The following is a 9,279-nucleotide window of genomic DNA, read 5'->3' on the forward strand; positions in this document are numbered from 1 at the left end:
GGCATACTGAAAACAATTCTCGCTGCGAAAGGAAGAATAAGATCGCTCACACAATGTTTATTTTTTAACCATCCTGGAAGTTGACTCGGGCGGCCGGCCCCGAGTAAAATTTCTACTAGAATTACTTCAAAATTAAGTATCTCCTCTAGAACAAGACCAGAACCCTTAACATTGCTAGTTGTATCAAGCATATGGTCGTAGCGATCTATTAATTGTTGTTTCACATCCGATCCTGATCCTCTAACATCTTTTGTGTATGTATCTTTTAATTTAACATGCAATGTACGAATTTGCATATTACCGTTTTTCGGATCCAATAATTTGACTCCCATATCAGTATAAACAGAGTACATCTTTCTTTCTTTGGTCATACCTTCGATGTCCACCAGCATTTCAATATCCACGACTAGCTTGACTTCAGGAAATTCTTTTCGTAAAACTGCCTCGTCGAATGCTTTTCGTAAGCGGCGGGAAACGTCCATAATAATCTTTATATATATATATACTATCCTAAAAAAATTTTAAAAATAAAATATTCTATGATAGGTCATCAAAATCCACTATAATATTTTTGGCAGCATTTATTTGTTTATATATCTCGCCTAATCTTTCTAAGTCGACTAGTTCTTCCGCATCTTGAATTTCTGGTTTAGGCGTGGCACAAAATAACCTCTCTATAGTGAAAGAAAGGGTAGTACTTTTAAATAAGCGCGGTTTAAATGCTAAGAATTCTATCTTACTACCTTTTCGGATATTACGAGGTACAATAGCAGGATTTTCTCTGGCTGGCAATCGGCTCACTGCTTTAAAAGCACAGTCAATTTCTTGAACTATATCAATACATGTAGCGAAATCGGCCCCTCTTTTAACCGAAATTTAAAATACTTTGTCTGTTTGTCGCTCCCTCGCTTCTGATACACTTTAGATGGATTGTAAATAATCCGCAGGTATTCGTTCGATAGGATCTGGAGTGGGCGGCCAGGCTTGCAGCATAACTTTTAGCAGTGCTTGCATCGAAACTTTCACCTAAGGTACGGAATACTATTAAATCAGTAAACTTTTGAAGGCTTTGTTGCCAACGGACACACATTTCATCACATGTAGCAGGATCTTTTGAACCATATTTAGGTCCGATGTTGAAAACCACTTCTAGCTCACTGTCTACATATATAATAGGATCTACATATTCACCAAATATGAGTTTGCCGTCACTGATTTGAATTTCTCTGGTTTCAAGTATTTTTATTGCATCTGAAATAGAAAGGATTGCCATTGTCTTATCGTAATATATCTTTACGAAAAATAATTTAAAAAATTTTTTCTATGATATATAGAACAAAAATGTCATACATATTCATAAATGGACCAACTGGAAGTGGTAAGAGTTACGATGCAGTAAATTTGGCTGCGTCTCACGTACCAGAATTTGACACTAGTTTTTCTAGCAACATTGCCGACTTTTATAATGGAAAAGTTTCGATTGCCGATTTTCAGAATCAGTTTATAGAACATACTCTTAGTTTACAATGTCGGGCTGGGAAAGCCAACACAAACTACATTATTTGTGACTCTTCCATAATTCAACATCTAACTTTTTCTAGAATCCGGGGCGTTTCCGTTTCGTCGGAAGAAAAAAAGATTGTTTCTAGAGCATTTAACCATTTACATAGTTTCATTATCATATTCAAAGATATGAAATTTGATTATTGCAGGCGGAATATTCAGACTCGAGCATGACAATATGAAATAGCCGCCTTAAAAGAATAGAAGAGATTCATAATCAGTTCAAAAAGTTTTCTTAGAAATTTGTAATGACTACAGACTTCCATGTTTGGTAATTAGTCAACCTCTTACGCCTGAAGTTCTCAAGAATATACTTAATCCACAATCGATACAGAGACAGTTCCCCAAGTAAAATCTCCGCGAGCTTTTGACTTTGGAATTGCATGGAGCGGCGGCAGCCAGGACTTTTAATAGACGGTTTCGGCGAGGAGGAACTTGAAAAAGCTTACTATCCACCTAACCAAGAACAACTAGAACAACCTCGAGTCTCACTCAAGAACCTACACAAACTTCTTAATGCTTGTGAATCTGTGTACGCTTATATGCCCCGTTTGACTTACAAGCACTTGATATGATGAAGGAACAAGACTTTGAAGTTACTTGTCTATGGCTCATGTCAGTTGTGTACATTATACTTCAGCCAGAACTTATCGATAAAGCTGAACAAGGAGGACTCAAAAGAACAGACCATGGCAACATGCACAGTCGCTTTGAAGATCTTGCAAACTTAATATGTTCAGGATCCGGGGTACCACCTCATCCACATACTGCCAAAAAAAATGCAATAAGTGAACATTACTTACGACAATACATGATAAATACTTGGCCAGGTGGTTTGAACGGGTTGGTAAACTGACACTTTCTTCTTTCAAGAAATTAAGGCGTATTTCCGTGGTACTTATTGAATAACTTTCGTAATTACTTACGTTAGTACTTGAGTAGTACTTACCAAGTACCAGCACAGGAACTTGGTCGAGTAGTTACGAAGTTCTAACCTCTGGCTCCCAACTATTGAAACTTTCTGGATAACCTTTCCATTTTATCAGATAATATTTCTTTCCTCTAATTTTTTTCGTCTTCAAAATTCGTTCTACTCTGTACAGCTCGTCTGCACCAGCAGCACTCTGAAGTTCATCAGAATAGAAAGTGCCGAGTATTTCCTCTCCATTCAGATCTTTTATCTTATAAACTGGCGGCGTTCCCAATCCAGCTGCATACACCACTTTTGAAACTATGAAAATCTCCTCTGTCCAATTTGGTAAATATCCTTTCTTGAAAGTGGTCTTGTATTTTGTAATTCGGACCGTTCTCCCGGCTTGAATTCAGGGTTAGCTCCCATGGCTGCCAACTCAGGGTAAAGTGTATAAAATGCCTGCCAATCGTTGTCCTCTGTTACATCGATGGGTTTCATTTTTATACTTCCCTGTGTGGTGTTATTGTAATTCTCGAGAAGTTGTGGTAGAATGGGGAGCCATTCACGTGTCTGTCTGTATGTGAAGTATTTCCACATCATTGTCTTAAGAGTACGATTAAAACGTTCCACAACACTAGCTTTTTTGTCACTGTAGGTGTGAAACCAGTGAATACCCGACTCTTCCAACCCCTTCTGCATGTTTAGATTAGTAAATTCCCGCCCCTAATCTGTCTGAAGTTTGTCAGGTTGCCTCCCGGATTTCTTAATTATGTCTTGTAGCGCCTTCAGAGTATCATCTGCCGTTTTTGACTGTATAGGCCTGGCCCATGCATATTTGCTGAGCACATCGATTACTGTTAGCATGTATCGAATGTTACTATTCTCTTTTACGAACGGTAAGAAAACTCCACGAGATCCGCTTCCCACTGAGCGTCTATCGATGTTACGAAAACGCGCCGGCCGCCACGAGTACGAGGTACCTGTTTATGTAGATTATAAGTTAGCTGAGTTTTAACCACTCCTGCACCTCTTTCTTAGTAACTTTTAGTCCGCTGGCATGTGCTGCGTCATACAATTTTTGTACACCTCCAAAACCAGTTTTGGGCTGTAATATAATTCTCTAAGAGTACCTTCAGTAAAACCTTAGCTATATTATACGAAAAATTGTATATCGTACGGATGTCGTAAATGAAATACTAATTTACTGAATGGTGTATTTTTCAATTGCCTGATTAGGGAACTGGCCTCCCGTTCTGACACCTCCATTCCATATTCTTTTATAATAGTCTTTTTGTCTGTCTTGCTGGGTGTGTAAAATAGTACTAACATCTGTATGTTTTCCCTGAATGGTTTACTAATACTAGTATATTGTTGAGTCAGAACCTAGACAGATAATCCCTCATGTCTTGCGCTGAAACCAAGTTTGACTAAAATATCACTGCGCTTCTTCATATCTTTGGACGAGGCGCAGTCATCAAGGATTAATAAAGTGTTTGTGCCGACCCATTCTTTATGTAAGAAGGCTAGTGTATCATCCACAGCATCGAGTCCGACCGGAAATATAAACACATTGTCATCGGCGAAAATGAATCTTTTATTATACGTTTTATTGTTCATGAATGTTGGACAAATGAAAACTATATATTCAATTTCCTAAGTACGGACCAGTTAGGAGATCATTACATATTCTGTTTTGCCAGAATTTGTCGGTCCAGTTACAATCATGTTGAATGGCACAGTTGCATACATCGGATCTATATACTGTACATAAATGTAATGAATATGGCTAAAGATAACAAACCAATTTTGACCATATTCGTGAATAAGATCCGCGCCGGCGCACGGCTGCTCCCTTCCGTCCCGTTCCGAAGGCGATAGGGGAATCCGACTCGTGTCATCGTGAGGCTGCACAGCGCCTGCCGCTTCACGGGATCCTCTTCCCCTTCCATCTCATGTATAGCACTTTCTCGAACTTCCGTGTTTATATCACCATTCACCCCGAAGGACATAGATTCAGTTGCGTATTGCAATTCATTATTATGTGATTGAAGGGCCTGAAAGAATAACCATTTTAGACGGCAATAGAAGTAAATTGGTGAAACTGCCATATCAAGTTTGACACCAGTATTCATTACTGTGTCTTGGTATCGCCTATAACTGATTACTTTGTCGGTATTACGAATTTCATCTTCGAGGAGAACGCCGAATTCTTTTCGGACTTGCTCTGCACTGCCAGTATCACCCACAATGGTACTGCGAATATTAGCTTGTGCGCCAAGTATGCAATATACGTAGGCTTCAAGGCTTTCATTGAGGCGGGCGAGACCGGCCTTTGTTAGTCCCGAGTCTCCCTTCAGAGGATGAAACTATTGTATTGACCCTCCGATCCATCATTTCGGAAGAAATAATAGTGTGGACGGTCTTTGTCGGGCAGTACATGTTTTTTCTTTCCAAAAATGGTATGTGTGTAGAAAACGCCTCCGTCGGCGGAGAGGAAAAAGTCATGACCATTGTATATTGCTTTTGGCTGTCGAACGGGCCCACGATTAGTGTAATATTCATAACCATAACCAAGACCTGAGTTTTGGCCTTTTCGATATCGAAAGTCGGACTTCGTTGGGCTTATATTTCCAAATTCTGTACATAGAAGTTCATATTGGACGAGATTGTACGGATTGTCGCCGGCTTTGAAGACAGTATCGTCTGGAAGTGCAACGCCCATTTCATGAAGGATACGACGTATTGTAAAATATACATGGAAACGGCAGAATGATCGTATTTGGGCGGAAATTTCTTATCAAAGAGATGGGCGAATGATATACCACAACCAGTAGTGCTGCATCCATACGGCGAAATTTAATTGCTGGTCCCAGTATTTCATGTTGGGACCGCTCAGCCAGACATTACTTTCTTTTGCTGGTCGATGAGTGATTACGTTATCTTTGAACACATCCCGTGGATGAAAAGTAATTTTTCTGTCGGCGTTACATATATTTCTAAGTCCATGAGAATAGGTTTTATGTCCGTTTGGATTGGAAGGAATATCAGCATGCTGTACTGTCGGTCCGCCAGCGGTTTATTCAATTGAAAAGCAACTGGGAATAAGTCTGTACTCATGATTCGTGTTTATATTCGATAGATTTTAGTGGAGGAGAATTTTCCATACTTCGGAATCGTACTAACATTCCAGACAATGTTAATACTATATTTCGCATTCAGGTTTAAACAAATTTTTTATTTTTTACTAAGAATAGATAACATACTGCAAACAATGGAGAATTTAATAAAGACATCGGCAGCGGCAAATCAGCATGGCACTACCAACCGCAGCGTCGGACGCTCGATCCATAATAGAGACAAACATGAAAAAAATACTCTGTGTCATCGCAAGTGGGCAAAGTAAGTTATTTTTTGGTAAGGAGATTTCAGTTGCTGACGTAGAAAAATGGGGAGATGAAACGGTAAATAAAGCCTTTAAAGTCTAAAGCGAAATACAGTTCTCTTATAAGTGATAATATCACTCAAAGTTTCATAGATCTAGGAGCCCGTGCAATCAGTCAGGTAGTTCCAATCGATGACCGAGATAACTATGCCACTGATCTTAAAAAGGATTTTATTCTAAACAGTGAAATAAAACGATTATCAGGACGGATAGCCTACACGTGGGGGCCCCTACTTGCTCTAGTTTCCACCAGTTTAATTACGGGTAAACATGTAGATTTTAAAAAAATCGGGTTTAATATAATACCCGAAATAAATGGATTCAACTTCGCAAGCCCGACTCCAAACGGTTCCAACACCGACTCAGCAAACGGAAACGGCCCCGCCGACTCCGACGACTACCCTCCTGAACGAGCGCAATATAGAGAAAATTACATTACCGACGAAGCATCCAGGGAGAGTGGAAGCCGGCAAAAGATTAGCAGAATGGAACAGGCAAAACAAGGGGAAGAACGAAAAGCAATGACTAATGATAGCGATGCGGTTGTGGCAAACTGTATAAGCCTACCGCCTACGACGAAAGAACAGTGTGATAGCTGGTATAATAAATGTTATCTTGTTTTAGGAATTATATGAGTTTCATTTGACTGCATTAGGTCTATATTTGGGGCGTGCTCGCATACACGATGTTTTAAAGTAATTTTTTAATGCTACAGGACCTTCGCTACCTCGTCGGTTTTTCAGAAAAAACAGGACAACCCCGTGATAAAAAGTACTATAGTCAGAGACAGCAGATTTCTTAACAGTTACTAAATACATAATTCATTCAGATGTCGTTGATGTTACTGGAAATTATGTTTCATTTGGCTCGGGTGAATACATACAGGGAAAAGTATCGGACTGTTTACAAATACTTCCCGTCCAGGATACAAAAATAAGTGAAAAGGTCACCTATGATTTTAAAAACGGGGGCTCAATTTCCATGCCATTGAGCAAAGGTTCAGACCATATGAGTTCAATGCGTATTCGGATAACAGATCAGGATGGAAACATAGTCAATTTCAATAACTGGCCAACTAGCTTTTGTATTGAATTATTGTAGCTAACGCAGCATAAACCATCCCACGACCAATCCTCCAGCAATATAAATCATTTCATATTTCTTTTGCTCAGGACTGGGCTGATAATAATCTGAGAATTGAACTGGCCCTGACGCAGAGTTGGCTTGGCACCGCTGCTGCTTCTTCCAGGATTTCTGCATCTGTATCTCTTAATTCAGCTGCAGCATGTGCGTCCTTTGCTTGATTTTCTCTTTCCCAATCAGCCTGGAGTAATCTTTTTTCTGACCAGACGTTATGATAATGTTCAATTTTTTCTAATGCTTTATCATGTCTAATTTTCTCTTCAATAAGAGCCTCACCATTCCCGGAAAGCTTTTGTCCAATAATAGTTCCTCCTGTGAATGCCATTGCATTTAATACAGCACCGAGAACTGTCATTCCTATAGCTGAAGCCATGGTTGTATATTATTACAAGGTATTATTAATTTTCACTGTATATAGGATAATTATGTCTGGCCCAAGTAATTTCGGTCTAGGTGCAATTCACGTACAAAATCTCAAGCTCGAAGATTTAAGTGATGTAAAGTTAACAATAATACTAAGATAGCAGGTAATCATAATAAGGATTACCTCCTTCGTTACAAGGTTTGGCAAAACTTTTCGTTTTATCGCCGCAACAGCGCAGAAACATATACATGCTGTAGAATTTTCCGAACTGAAAGACGTCGATGAAACCGTAATTGACGCTACAAAGGCTTCAAATGATCCTACTCCTTTTGCTCTGACATGGGATTTGGCTAGTCAGAAATTCAGACCTTATAATGTACCATAATGTAACATCTTAGATATATTGGATAGTGAAATCGCAGGTGGAGTTGCTGACTGCAGGAACTCCAAATGTTATTTATTTTGATAGCAATGTTAACAAATATAAGTTGCTAGATTTTCGTCGTTGGCTTACTCCTAAGAATCCATACATAACACTTCTTGGTATACCGATTCACCTCAACATAAACCTCTTTCAACAATAATGTCATCAGATAATACACTGCGAAGGTGGATAAACGAGGGGGAGAATTATTGCTCATACAATGCTAGCGGGGTTCCAGTTAGATTATTTTGGGACACAACTTTAAAGAAACTGGGTCTGAAGAGTGTGGGGGAGGGGACAGCTGAATTAACTTTACAGACAACAAATCAACAGATGACTGATAATATGAAAATACTTCAACATGGTACAGTTCTCATTAGATGTGTAAAATTAGCTACAGGAGACGAGTTTGATGATTTGGTTGGATATTACGCTATGAAAACAGACAACAGAACAACTTGTGATATTATTATAAGTATCGATAAAGATCGTAATGAAATGAATATTGAATGTTTTGTTGGTGGGAATAGAGTAGAGAACGACTCCGGAACTACATTTGTACGTAAAGATAAAAGTGTGAACACTTTGGATATCAGTGTTATTTATCTAAAACGACTCATTTTGTTTGAAGTAATGGTCTTCCGTCACATTTTAAGTTCAGAGGAAATTTCTAAAATTTTATCTATCGGGTGAACAAGTTAACTCTCAAGTTCAGAAAAAAAATCCGTAGAAATTTTTCATGAAAACTGTAGACTTTCAGACCTCTGTGATGACATCACAGGTTAGTTAAAGGTCGCTGAGCATAAATTACATGTGCACTGTAGAGGATGGGTCCACTGAAAAATTTCTTCTCTGTGGTCATCAAAATATAACAACAAATTTTTACCATTCTTGTTAAACCATTCAAAGCTTAATTTACAATGTAATATTTGTGGATAATGTTTGAAATCATTATAAAATTTTCTGAACTGGCTCGCACGAACATGTTTTATGTCACAGTTCTCTTCAACCCAATCAATAAAATTCTCCTTTTTCGCTGAAATGGACGAAAGCTTTTTCCAACCACTGACCGTACAAGTAGTTATCCTGTAACTTCTGTTGATCACGTGCTCTAAAACCATGGTAGAAATTCTTGAATCCAATCTTGAACTCTTCGAATGAATTCGTGATACTTGGTGGTTCCAGTATCTCGGGGATCACCACTCCTCTCTGGTAAGATCGCTTCAACTCGGGAGAAATCACTTTCTTGCGCTTTGGGGTTTGTTGAACTTCTAGTTGAGGCACCTCCAGTTCTGCCAGTGGTGAAAATTGATGATTATTTCCAATAACTATATCACGATAAAATTTCGCCTAATTCGCTCATTCAGGGCTTCTGGATTATTTGCTGGGAAATATTTATACTCCAATCCATCTGTAGAGCTTGTAAGTGA

The sequence above is a fragment of the Ptychodera flava genome, chromosome 2 (assembly GCF_041260155.1).
Source record: "Ptychodera flava strain L36383 chromosome 2, AS_Pfla_20210202, whole genome shotgun sequence".
In the NCBI taxonomy this organism is placed as follows: Eukaryota; Metazoa; Hemichordata; class Enteropneusta; family Ptychoderidae; genus Ptychodera; species Ptychodera flava.